Raw genomic sequence first — 13,649 nt, 5'->3', positions numbered from 1 at the left:
GCATTAAATAGTACATCCATTGCATAGATACAATAGTAGCAAATAACCTCAAAAGCATAAATCATAGAAAAACGTAGTGAGATGATTAGGAAGTGGTGAGTTTGGAGTATTTATTACCTTTGTTTTAAACATAATTTGTTTAATTGTAAGTTGATGTCATTTAAATTTTAATAACAGCTTGTTTAAGAACCAAATTTCCTGAAAATTACACAATTGGCTTTAGCAAGCCAGCTCCAGCACACAGCTGCAGTACTGGTGCAAATAGATATATCTGGGGCTTCCCTGGTGGTGCAGTGGTTAAGAATCCACCTGCCAATGCAGGGGACACGGGTTCGAGCCCTGGTCCGGGAAGATCCCACATGCTGCGGAACAACTAAGCCTGTGCGCCACAAGTACTGAGCCTGCGCTCTAGAGCCCGCGAGCCACAAGTACTGAGCCCACGTGCCTAGAACCTGTGCTCCGCAATAAGAGAAGCTGTGACAATGAGAAGCCTGCGCACCGCAATGAAGAGTAGCCCTGGCTCGCCGCAACTAGAGAAAGCCCACGCACAGCAACGAAGACCCAACGCAGCCAAAAATAAATAAATTAAATTAATTAATTAAAAAAAAAATTTTAAAGAACTCTTTAAAATAAATAAATAGATAAATAGACCCTGATCTCCATTTTCTCCATTTTACAAATGGGGAAACTGAGGCGCAAGGAGGTTAAGCAAATGGCCCAAAGGCCATTCATTGCTTCAACACACATTTGCTTGCACTGATCTAGATATTACAGCTGCTGCAGGAACATGGTGGCCACAGACCCTGCCTTTGGGACCACATGGTCCAATGGAGGAGACATATTCATTATTTAAACGTATAACTGCATACACAGCAAGCACCATGCTGGAAGTAAGTGGAGGTGGCATTTCTGCTGTGACCTGCAGGAGATCATGAATGGGAAAGGAGAGGGCTCTGCGGATGGCGGGCAGAGGCTGTGCACGGATTTTGTGGCTGGAGTTTCTTGTTTGATGCAACCGAACTTGTCCACTGAAGGCTGGACTCTGCCCTGGCTTCCTGCAGCAGCTTGGAACACATCCCCTTTCTCCCGATGTCTCACTACTCATGACTTCCTGATTCCCCTTAATTTTGGTCCCTCAGCATCTGACCTGGGCTTCCATTGACCAGCCCTCCCTTTCCAGGCTGCCAGCAAATTTGTCCCTGGACCGATGGCTTCCCTGAGGCAGGAAAGACCTCGGCCACAGCAGAGCCTGTTCCCTGGGTGCCTTCTCTGCTCACTCCGTGCACACCTTGAAACGTGGTTTGGAAGCTGGGGAGTGTTCTTCACTCCAAATCCTCAGGCTCTTTGATCGCTGCAGTGAACATTCCGGCCCCCGTGGACCCCACCAACCAGACCCAGGGAACTGAAGAGGCTTCTGAAGCCACACTCCCACATGCACATCGCTGTTGGATGGAACTTTCTGTGATGATGGAAATGGTCTCCATCGGCACTGTCCAACACGGTAGCCACTTCCCCGTGGCTGTGGGGTGTGGTTAGTGCAACAAGGAACCAATTTTTTTTTAATTGCAGCAAAATATGCATAAAACTGACCATCTTAACCATTTTTAAGTGCACAGCTCAGTGGCATTAAGTACATTCACATTGTTGTGCCACCATCCTCACCATCCACCTCCAGAACTTTCTCATCTTCCCAAACTGAAACTCTCTCCCCATGAAACACTGACTCCCCACCCCCTCCCCCAGCCCCTGGCCCCCACCATCTACTTCCTGTCTCTGTGGATTTGACTCTTCTAGGGACCTGCTATGAGTGGAATCAGATCGTGTTTGTCCTTTTGTGTCTGGCTTATTTCACTGAGCATCATGTCCTCAAGGTTCATCCGTGTTGCAGCAGGTGTCAGAAGTTCCTTCCTTTTTAACAAAGGCAGAATTCTTGTTGACAACATCACCAGTGGGTGCTTGACTATATCTTGATAAGGAGGAAAACGTCTATACACAGTAAGATGAGCTAGCTTGAATAACTGTAGCTGCTTACATTTATACAATGAAAATCGATCATATATGTCAAAAAGGGGAGAATCCAAGCTTTGCATAGGTTCTCAGGCAAAATTTTCTGGAATTTTAATTCTCTCCAAGCTTGTCATGATCCAAAGGTGCCGGGGAAAAAACAGTCATTGAGTAAGAGATGTGGAATGTGCAAATCATGATTAATAAATAGATCTGGTTTTGCCATTAAAAAAAAAAAAGTTTCCTTCCTTTTTAAGGATAATACTATTTCATTGTGTGTATATACCACATTTTGTTTATCCATTCATCTGTCAATTGACTCTAGGGTTACTTAGACCTTTTGCTCATTGTGAATCATGCTGCAGTGATCATGGATGTACAAATATCTCTTCAAGACTCTACTTTCAGTTCTTTTATGTATATACCCAGAAGTGAATTGTTGAATCATATGGTACTTCTATTTTTAATGTTTTTATTGAAGTATAGTTGATTTACAATGTTGTGTTAGTTCCAGGTGTACAGCACAGTGATTCAGCTTTATATATATATATTTCTATTCTTTTTCAGATACTTTTCCTTTTAGGTTATTACAAAATATTGACATAAACCACAGCAATATCTTTTTGGATCCATCTCCTAGAGTAATGAAACAAAAATAAACAAATGGGACCTAATTACACTTAAAAGCTTTTGCACAGCAAAGGAAACCATAAACAAAATGAACAGACAACCTACAGAATAGGAGAAAATATTTGCAAACAATGTGACTGACAAGGGATTAATTTCCAAAATACTTTTAATTTTTTGAGGAACCACCGTACTACTTTGCACAGCGGCTGCACCATTTTACATTCCCACCAAGAGTACACAGTAGAAGCTTCCAGCTTCTACTGAGGAACCAAACTTTTCATTGCATTTCAATTTTAATTTTAAAATTGGGGGGGTGGCTACTGGCTCTTGTGTCAGACAGCAGAGGCTTAGCGAAAGAAACTCCTTGCCAAAGCCTATGGGTCTCATGTGGTCTAGTGCCTGCAGTCTCTCTGAGTCCTTCTCCCAAACCCAGGCAGTCGCCACTCCAGCATCCTTCCTGCCCCTCACACACCCAGGCTCAGCCCTACCACAGGACCTTTGCATATGCGGCTCTGGCTGCAGTACCCCCTCCCCTTATCCTCCCATAACTAGCTCCTTCTGAACCTTCAGGTCTCAACCCCTTAGAAGGACCTTCCCTGACCTCCCCACTGGAAGTCACTTTCTCCTTCTTAAACCAGGTTCTAACACATGATCCTATGACATTTTTCTTACAGCACTTATCACTCTCGAAAATTATCTTGGGTGCTTGTTGACTGTCCGTCTGGAGGGGAGCTTAGGGGGCAGGGCCACTCGTGCTCCGTTCACTGCACTGGATCCCATGACACCCACTCCTAGGACAGGGTCATTGAATAAGAGATGTGGAATGTGCAAATCATGATTGCACCCAACAGGAGCTCAGTAGACCCATGTCTGAATAGACAGAAAGGAGGCAAAAGAAAGGCCTTTGGAGCAGTTCTAAGCCCCCAGTTTTTAGCCAGTGGCTCAGGAATTCATCCAAGAACTCTGAGTTGCAGGAGTTTCACAAACACCATGAAAAATTACATGGAAAATTTGGAGCATCCATGCCTAGGTGCATAGTCTGATTTTCTACATGGATCAAGAAAGAATGAAGAAGCTGTAATAAGAGCAGGATGGAGTTAACCCCACCAATGTCTGTGTAGGATTTTCAGCGTTTACATACCCCCCCCCCCATTGGATTCTTACTTAATTCTAACAAAGACCCCGGGAGGGAGCGGGGTAAGTAACATTGTCTCCATCTCACAGAGGAGAGAAGACTTGCTCAGCTGAGATGCAGCAGGGCCAAAACCCGAACTTCGATCTTTTGGCTCTGAACCCGACATTCCTGGGTCTCAAGAAGGACACGGCCATCCACAGGGTCCACCCAGTCAGGGGGAGGAGTGACATGCATACAGCTCTCCACCCACAGGCCTGCCACAAAGTTTTCTCTAAAGAATCCATGACAGCCTCAGTTTTCTTGTCTGTCAAATGGGGATGATAACAAACCCTTAACTCCTTCTCACACCTAAAAGAGGGGATGCGGGTAAAGAACTGGATTCTTTGATAGACACAGTGTAGGCTGGATATCAGTTAGCTACTCTGGGCATTATTATTATTTCCATTGTCATTAATAATCTGTCTACGAGGACCCAAGGAACTCCATGGCAGGAAGCAATATAGAAAGCAGACAATTATTTAGGACCCACAAAGACTCCACCCTCTGGGAAAGCACATGTGCGAGCAGGAAGGAGCCTGTTTCCTGGGCTGGGGCTGCATCTGAGGGTCAGCCCTTAAGTTCAAAAGAGGTGTCAGCAAAGACCTCACAAAAACTTCCCAAACACATAAGCCTTCCGGCCTAGACAATGCTAAGAAAAACGATCCAACACTCACAAACAAGGCCAGAGGTTAACCACAGGGTTATTCAGTCTTCCTCTGGAGCCCTGCCTAAGAGGCCCACCTGAGAACAACTTCATTCTCCAGCAAAGGAGCTGGCAACATTTTCCCATAGAGGGTCACAAAACATATGTTCGGGGCTTATGTTCGGTGTCACAACTAGTCGACTCTGCCGCTGTGGCGTGAAAACAGCCCCAGGGAAGGCTTATGGGGACAAATGCATTGTGCCCAATAAAACTTTACTTACAAAAGCAAGCAATGGGCTGGATCATTTGCCAACCCAGGCAAATGATCAGAGGTAAGTTTCAATACAGTGAAACTTACCTGTGATTGATTTACTTTTTTAAAAAAATAATATTTATTTATTTATTTGGTTGTGCTGGGTCTTAGTTACAGCAGGCAGGCTCCTTAGTTGAAGCTCGAGGGCTCCTTAGTTGCAGCATGCAAACTCTGGTTGCGGCACGCATGTGGGATCTAGTTTCCTGACCAGGGATTGAACCTGGGCCCCCTGCCTTGGGAGCACGGAGTCTTAACTACTGCGCTACCAGGGAAGTCCCTGATTCACTATTTCTAATTAGCGCCTCAACTCTAGGAAGCCAGATGTCAACTTACAGATGGATATGTTGTAAATCATTTTTTATCCCATAGAAGAAATAGCCTCCAAAAATGACAGGTTTATTGCTCCTGGGACATTAAGTGTCCCCATATCTAACTTTGCAATCCTAGTTCAGTGATTATACATGCTTTGGCTTTACCATCCAGCCGGTGCCCTCACTAAAGGGTTAAAAGTGTTGACAGGTGTTTTTTTGTGTGCTTTTTTTTTTTCTTCTTTGCATCAGAGTTGTGTTTTTTAACTTTTGAAGACTATACTTTGATAACAATAAGTCTGCTCTGGGTGTCTCCCATTCCGTTTCCAAGTACTTTATCTTATTTAATAGAAATGCCACTGGGGGTGTCCCCCACCCAGATTGAATTATGAAAACCACACATCTGGCAAGATGAAAATGGAGGACGGGTCTGACTCTCCTCTCCCAGTGCACCTTGCCCTGCCCTTTTACAGACACCAAATGAGCCACAGCCACAGTCCCAGCAGCCCTGGCTCAGAGGGCCACCACCCCCAGGCTGTTTCTGCCAGAGAGGATGGCAGCCTTCTCAAGAAAATGCCCAGCAGTCCGGGAGCTATGGACCTTCCCAGGACAGGTACATGACGTGTGTGTATGGCACATCCACACGCCCAGACCTCCCTCCTCCAAACACACAAGTTCCTTGTTCATCCATCTTCCATCCGCCACCCCCCACCCAAGCTGCCTCGGGCTGCTGGCCTCAATTTCCTCCCAATTCTCCCCTAAAGTTTCCAAAAGCCCCCTGGTCTCCAGTTCCACTAGCAGAAGCAGCCACTACCCTCCTGAAACTCTCACCTCAAGTGGCTTTTTCACTACACCCCGCTGAGAAGATTGAAAACTGAACTCTAAATAAACCGGCAGGGCGGGAAGGAGGGAACAGAATCAGCATCTTCTGGTTGGACCCTCTGAAGTAAGTGGAAGGCTCCTCACCAAACGATGCTTTCCCCAGACAGAGATCTACAGAAATGCCAACTGGTTTAAGAGATGCGGTATAAAGCAAATCAGACAGGTGCAATTTGACCTCAGTATTTCTACTGCTAGGAATTATCCTGCAGACAAGGGACCATATGTGCACTTAGACACCTAGACAAGGATATTCTTTACCCTACAGGACATTAACCATTGGGGTTTATAACTGCAAAAGCCTGTAAACAACGTAGAAGTCCCAAGAAGGAGACTGTGTAAATAAATTAATGTGGATCAAGGAAGTAGAATAGTACGCAGCTGTGAAAATGGAAGTGGCTCTATGCATTTTGATGTTGGAGTCACTTCCAAGATAGCATTAAGGGGAAAAAAAGAACATAGCTTGTTCGTGGAAAAAGCAAAGAGATGTACATTGTGGGAATACAAAATGGACAGCTAGTGTGGGAGACAGTTTGGTCGTTTCTTATAACGTTAAACATATACTTCTGGTCCTTACCACAGAACCTAGGGGTTTACCCGGGTGAAGTGAAGAACAAAACAAAACACTTACGTATACACAACGACCTGTATGTGAATGTTTATAGTGGCTACATTTGTAATCACCCCAAACTGGAAACAAACTAAATATCCCTCAACTGGGGAATAGATAAACATTGTATCTCCATGCAACAAACTCTAGGGAGCCCTCAAAATAGAATGAAGTGCTGATTTCCACAACACAGGGATGAATTTCAAATGCATGGTATTGAGAGTGAGAAGCTGGTCTCCAAAGCTACACATTCTAGGATCCCATTTTATATGACATCCTGGAAAAAGCAAAACTATAGGGATAGTGAACACATTAGTGGTAACCAGGGGCTGGAACTGCAAATGACACACAGACATTTGGAAGATGATGGAAGCATTCCATATCTTGACTGTGGAAGTGGTTACATGACTATATAATCAGTCAAAACTCACAGAACATTACACCAAAAATGGGTGAGCTCTGCTGTACGGAAATTACATCTTAAAATGAGGGGAAAAGAAAAGGACAAATAGGACATATGTCCATCTGGAAGGGACACAAGAAATGTGCCCCGTGACTGCCTGTGGGGAGGGGAATGTGGATGAAGTGGAGGGTGGGTAGCAACATCCTTACATATCAACAGAAGTTGATTTTTATTTTTTCCTATGTATGTGTACACCCTTCTAAAACTGACCTCTATTTAAAAATACATTTTTAATATAACTGAATCACTTTGTTGTACACTTGAAACTAACACAACACTGTAAATAACTATACTTCAATAAAAATTTGAAAAATAAAAATACATGTTTAGAAACTCTGCTAGATGATTAAGAAATGGTTTTGATCCATTATACCATTCTGCCCCCAAATATTCCTGTAGTGACTGTGTCAGAATAGCCGACAGGCATCAACGAGAGCTTTACAAAGTTTCTCTTAAGATCTTTTTTTGCCTTAGTACAAAATCAACAGTCAAAGCAACTAAACACCAAGTGTGCTCTGAGGTTGGAATCTGGACCAGGTAGAAATATTATTGATGATGGACAACACCGGGACAACAGATGAGATTTATATAACAGACTGTGGATTCGAATACTGCGTCAGCGTTAATGCCCTGATTTTAAGCATCATACAGAGGCTGTGTAAGAGCATTTTCTTGTTCTTAGAAAATACCCCCGAAAAATTAAAGGCAAAGGAACAATATGCGTGCATCTGACTCTCCGATGATTCAGGGGGGAAAAAATTAATATGTATATAATGTGTACATAAATATATCAGAGAGATAATAAAACAAATGGGGTAAAACTAGTGAATTTAGATACAATTCTTGCAAGTTTTCTGTCAACTCGCAAACTACATCAAAATTAAACGTTACCGGGCTTCCCTGGTGGCGCAGTGGTTGAGAATCTGCCTGCCAATGCAGGGGACATAGGTTCGAGCCCTGGTCTGGGAAGATCTTCGAGCCCTGGTCTGGGAAGATCCCACATGCCGCGGAGCAACTGGGCCCGTGAGCCACAACTACTGAGCCTGCGCGTCTGGAGCCTGTGCCCCGCAACAGGAGAGGCCGCGATAGTGAGAGGCCCGCGCACCGCGATGAAGAGTGGCCCCCGCTCGCCGCAACTAGAGAAAGCCCTCGCACAGAAACGAAGACCCAACACAGCCAAAACTAAATAAATTTTTTAAAAAAATTAAACGTTACCAGTTTATAACCAAGCAAGGTTAAAAGCTGCATTACTGGGAGAAAACAAAGGCCCTGCGGTAAATAACATGCTTATAAAAATACAGCCACTTTTGGTTCCTTTGCCTTTTTAAGTTCAAATCAATTTGGTTTTTCTCAGTTAAGTAGATATATGGTAAAAACAAAACAAAAACTTTTTTAAAAAAACCACTATTAAATGTTTCCATAGCACGACATATGTTAATAACATCTTGCTACATTCCTTTCCAAAGCCCGTGGTTAAAAAAAAAAAAAAAAAAAAGATTTATTATTCCAAAAATTACTGCTTTCCAGAAATTTCCAAACGGAACAGTTGCGTCATGGGCCTGCAGACACATTAACCACAGGGCCTCGTGGCTCTCCCTGAAAGTGTGAATATTATAAACTCCATAAAGTAATTTACTTTGTTTCCATCCTAAGCCTTTCTGTCCCGCGCCCGACCCAGACCCTGACAGACGAGGTTCGCATCCCCGGAGCCCCGGGGCGCGGGCAGCACTTAGTCGGGAAATTCCTCCCCTTGGAATCTAGTTGATTTAATGGTGGGATTGGGGGTGGGGGGGCGCTGGGTGAACTTTTGACGGCTGGGTGGTCAACAAACGCCCTTTCGGGTATGCGCTCCCTGAGAAGCGGCGACCGCAGGAGGTCGCGTCCTTGAAGCTAGGAAGCTCCCCCTTTCCTCCCCTGACAATGCCGCCCCCGCGGGCGCGAGTAGATTCGCTTCCCAGATGCGTCTGGAATCGAGTGGCGGAGCTCTTCGGGGAAATACGGCGCATGCAGGCCAGAAAGGAGGCGGAGCCCCGAGGCGGGGGGGGGGCCACCCCGCTAAGGCAGCCTCAGGATTGGTTGGTTCCAGGCATCTATGTGTGTGTTCGGGAGGGGCGGACGCTGGGCAGGAGAAGCCCCGCCCCCGCGAGCTAGTGGCGGCCGCGAAGCACAAAGCCCGAGGCGCACTCCGCTCCGTGGAATCCAGGCCGGGCAGTTACGGCGGCCGCAGCACCGCCCTCGCGCTCAACCAATGGGCGGGCGTGCTGCCGGGGCGCTGGCCCCGCCCCCGGGCGCTCGGGGCTCCGCTCGTCCGACTGGCGCTCCGGCCGTGACCGCCGCCGGGCGGTCCGCGCTGGGGGCTCCGGGAGGGCCTCTCGAGGGTGCAGACCTTGAAGGGCGGGCCTGCAGAGGATGGAACTTTGGAAAAAGTTAAAGAAAAGGAGCAACCGAGTGTGCGGGCCGCCTCAAGCAGCCACCGGGTGGCTTGGGCCGCGCGCGGAGCTGGGCTTGTGCCCGGGAGAAGATCGGGTCACCGCGTGGCAGGCAGCGCCTGGGATGGCCGAGGGGGGGCCCTGGCCCCAGGCGTCACTCGGGAGGGGCCCAGAGAGGGGCAGCGGCTCGCCAGGGTAGCACAACACCGTCTCTCAAATTGGGGGCGAGGGGGGCGTGGCAAGGGGAGAGTCCCACTCTGTCGGCCCCTACCCACAAGGTTTCGACCCCTCACTCGCCCAGAATACCAAGGACCATACTCATAAATTACATTCTTAATAAAACTTACAAGGTTTCTTTTCGGGGTGCCCTCCGGCCACTGTTCCCCCAGCATTTGAGGATGTCCACCTATACTTGCAATTCCAGTAGACCGAAGCAGCAAATGGGCATTCACTAACGACACCCCCCCCCCATTCCACGTGAATACACTTTAAAATGTGTATTCCGTTTGCAGAATACAACATTCAACCCATATCGGTTAATAAGCTCTTATTAACCCTATTATTCAAACAACCATCTCCATTACAGATGGAGAAACTTAAGCACAGAAGGGCTGCTTTGCCAATGCCAGCTCAGCTAGCAAGCAGCAGGGCCAAACTGGAACCCAGCTCTCCCAGGGAGACTGGGACGGCGTGTGGCATCAGGGACTTACACTGTGGGTTTAATTCAGTGTTTCCCACTCTGACCCACCTGGATTTGGCACCTTCCTGGCATTGGGGTGCAAAAAGGGATGGTGACCTTGTCTCTGTTCTCCCAGGATGCACAAAAGAGACAGACAGGTAAGGCGCCTGAAGGGGAGGCTTATTACTGCATCTGTCTTCTTACTGCATCCCAGTGCCAGGCACACACAGCAGGTGCAGTGAAGCTCATAGGGGGAAAAAAAAAGTGGAGGGAATCAGGTGACTGGCTTTATCCCAGCAGGAGAGGGACAGTACATGCAAATGTGTGAATCATCAGGGCTGCCTTTAACTATAAACAGTTCAGAGTTGATGAAGGGCAAAGTACAGAGGAAAAGGTATGGGACATCAGGCCAGGCAGGACGGTTAGGGAACTGAGGGGCTTGGACTTTGCATCACAGGAGGAGCCGAAGAAGGGCTTCAACCAGAAAAGACACCACCAGATCCACATTTGGGGCCAATTTTCTGGCTCTCTGGTGGGTGGCTGAAGAAGGCAAGAGGGAACAGGGAGGAATAGGCTGGCTTCTGAAGCCATCAGGGAGGTGGAGTCATCAGGACTTATCACATGGATGACTCCCAAGTTTCCACCTTGGGCAGGTGCACAAGACTCACAAGATGAACTAAGAAGAAAAACTAGGTGCTCAAACTTGGACCATCTGGGTTTGAGGTGTGGAGTCCAGGATGTCAGGGCTTCCGCACATGATTGATTGTTTGCAGTTGCTAAGTCACACCTCAAACAACCCCAGCCTGCTCCTGAAAACCACTCTTGCTAAAGTGCCTGGGCCCTTGTTTGTTGGGGACATTTTAGAACTTTTCCCTCATTTATGTATGTAATACATACACATTTTAGGCAATAAACTGTAGCAATGACTTTTTAAAAGTTGTTGAGTTTTAAGGGCTTCCCTGGTGGCGCAGTGGTTGGGAATCTGCCTGCCAATACAGGGGACACGGGTTCGAGCCCTGGTCCGGGAAGATCCCACATGCCACAGAGCAACAAAGCCCATGCGCCACAACTACTGAGCCTGCACTCTAGAGCCCACAAGCCACAACTACTGAGCTCACATGCCACAACAACTGAAGCCCACGTGCCTAGAGCCCATGCTCTGCAACAAAGAGAAGCCACCACAATGAGAAGCCTGCACACCGCAACAAAGAGTAGCCCCCGCTCACTACAACTAGAGAAAGCCAGCGCGCAGCAACAAAGACCCAACGCAGCCAAAAATAAATTAATTTTTTAAAAAATTGCTAATATTTTTTAAAAAAAGTTGTTGAGTTTTAGCCTACTTGTGTTTTCTACCTCTTAAGCCAATGTAACTTTTACAGGCTATTTAGAAATTAATGGCAAGAGAGCACAACTTATGAGATGTGGGCATAGCTGTTCTCAGGGGCAAATTCAGAGCCTTAATTTCTTGCAAAAGGAAATGATTAACCTAAATAAAATAAGCATTTAAACCGGTAAATGAAGTTATTTTAATAATATTCCCCAAATTATTTATTACCAGAGCTGGCTTTATAATTTTTTCATGGATTTTAAGTTACATTTCCATTTTCCTTCTTTATTTTATGTACTTGTTCTTCCCACATCCTTTTTTTTCTTAGTTACACTATATATATAGTGTAACTCTATATATAGAGAGAGTCTTCCTGCTAAAACAGCACTGTCCAATAAACAGTCTGCATTGACAGAAAAGTTCTGTATGTGTGCTGTGCAATTTGGTAATCACTAGCCACATGTAGACACTGGGTGTTGGAAATTGGCTAGTGTGACTGAGAAACTGAATTAATTTTCCTGTGGCTAATGGCTACCCTATTGCTCATTGCTGGATCTAAAAGATCCAGCTCTTGAACTTGTCAGTTATGTTTGTTTTCTAATCAGTTAGTCCCTGCTAATTTATTATTTCCTTCTTCCTGTGTAGATCTGTTTCATTATTCGTTGTCTCACTTTTGTGATTTCTCTATATAATTATTTAAGTCTGCATTCACATCTCCCCAGTCTTCTAAAGCATCTATCTTTGCAGTGCTGAGATCCACCTTTGACCAAAGTTAAGAGTTGTATTTTGTTTTTAATTATCACATGGCGGGAGTTTGTCTTGCATGCTTGTTTAGTTAAGCTTTTAAAAATTAATTTCCAGTTACGTGTACTTGCAACCAGAGATTAGGCAGTTCAACATCTGCTTTTTGGAATGCGTTGGGTTTCGTTTTTTTTTGTTTTTGTTTTTGTTTTTGAGATTTAACAGATGATTAGTTTTTCTAGATATTCCAAGAGCACTTTAAAATGTGTATTGTTTGCAGAATACAAAGTTCAGCCCATATCTTTTACCACGATCTTATTAACTGTATTATTCAAACTCCTTGTTGCCTAATTGAGGTTTATCTACATGATCAAGGCTGTGTTTGTGTCTCCCCTGAGGTTTCTTTTTTCTTTTTTTTTTAATTTATTTTTGGTTGCGTTGGGTCTTCGTTGCTGCATGCGGGCTTTCTCTAGTTGTGGCGAGTGGGGGCTACTCTTCATTGCGGTGCGCGGGCTTCTCATTGTGGTGGCTTCTCTGTTGCGGAGCACAGGCTCTAGGCACATGGGCTCAGTAGTTGTGGCACACGGGCTTAGTTGCTCTGCTGCATGTGGGATCTTCCCAGATCAGGGCTCGAACCTGTGTCCCCTGCATTGGCAGGCGGATTCTTAACCACTGCACCACCAGGGAAGTCCCTCCCCTGAGGTTTCTTAATTCTCCTTGTATTTCCTACAGTTTGTTCTCTAAAGTTGGTTCTATGAATACTCTACCCTCATTAAAGACTGTCCCTTCACCAGTGCAAAACCTCTCTCCCCTTTCCTCCCTGATAATGCCTGCTACCTTGAATTCTCTGCATATTTTTCTCATTCATATTTGCCCACAGGTTTAAGTTTCCTGTGTCATTTTTGGAATTAGGTATAACCATTTTCTTTTTTTTTTTAATTGAAGTATAGTTGATTTACAATGTTGTGTTAATAGGTATAACCATATTCTAGTGGGGAGAGTTGAGAGAGAGAGAGAAAGAACCACAGCCTCCATGGGAACAAGGAAGTGGGAATGGGAAATGTCAGAGTCTGAAATCTGTCTCTGTGGAAGGTCTTAATTGCAAGAAGCGTTTCCCTGGGGACAATCTCAGCCATAAAAAGGTCCACTCATATGACTGATGGCTTCTCAGTAACAAGTACACGGTGGTCTTGAATAGTGTAAAGGTCGACAGAAGCCAGTTTCCCTGGAGCTGCTACACCCACGGGCTGGCAGAGTTTAGGCATAGTGACAGGGAATGGAGAAAATTTCCTCAACTCCTAAAGGACAAAAATAAACAGTAGAATGTACTGCCTCTCTGTGGAGACACCATGAAATGGAATCATCAGAATGAAAAAAACACCTATTTTAAATTCCATCGTGACCAAAAAGAGACAACGTTCGGCTTATTTCCTTATTGAGTTGGTTCCT

At 45.5% G+C, this 13,649-nt stretch overlaps 1 protein-coding gene across 4 annotated transcripts in view; it reads right to left on the bottom strand.

Annotated features, from left to right (window-relative positions):
- INSR (insulin receptor) overlaps positions 1-13,649 on the bottom strand; it is a 134,762-nt gene that overhangs the window by 53,182 nt on the left and 67,931 nt on the right. The window lies entirely within an intron of this gene.

This window comes from Balaenoptera ricei, chromosome 3, assembly GCF_028023285.1.
Source record: "Balaenoptera ricei isolate mBalRic1 chromosome 3, mBalRic1.hap2, whole genome shotgun sequence".
Classification (NCBI taxonomy): domain Eukaryota; kingdom Metazoa; phylum Chordata; class Mammalia; order Artiodactyla; family Balaenopteridae; genus Balaenoptera; species Balaenoptera ricei.
Note: the sequence above shows the minus strand (reverse complement) of the source record. Positions and strands in the feature narration are given on the sequence as shown.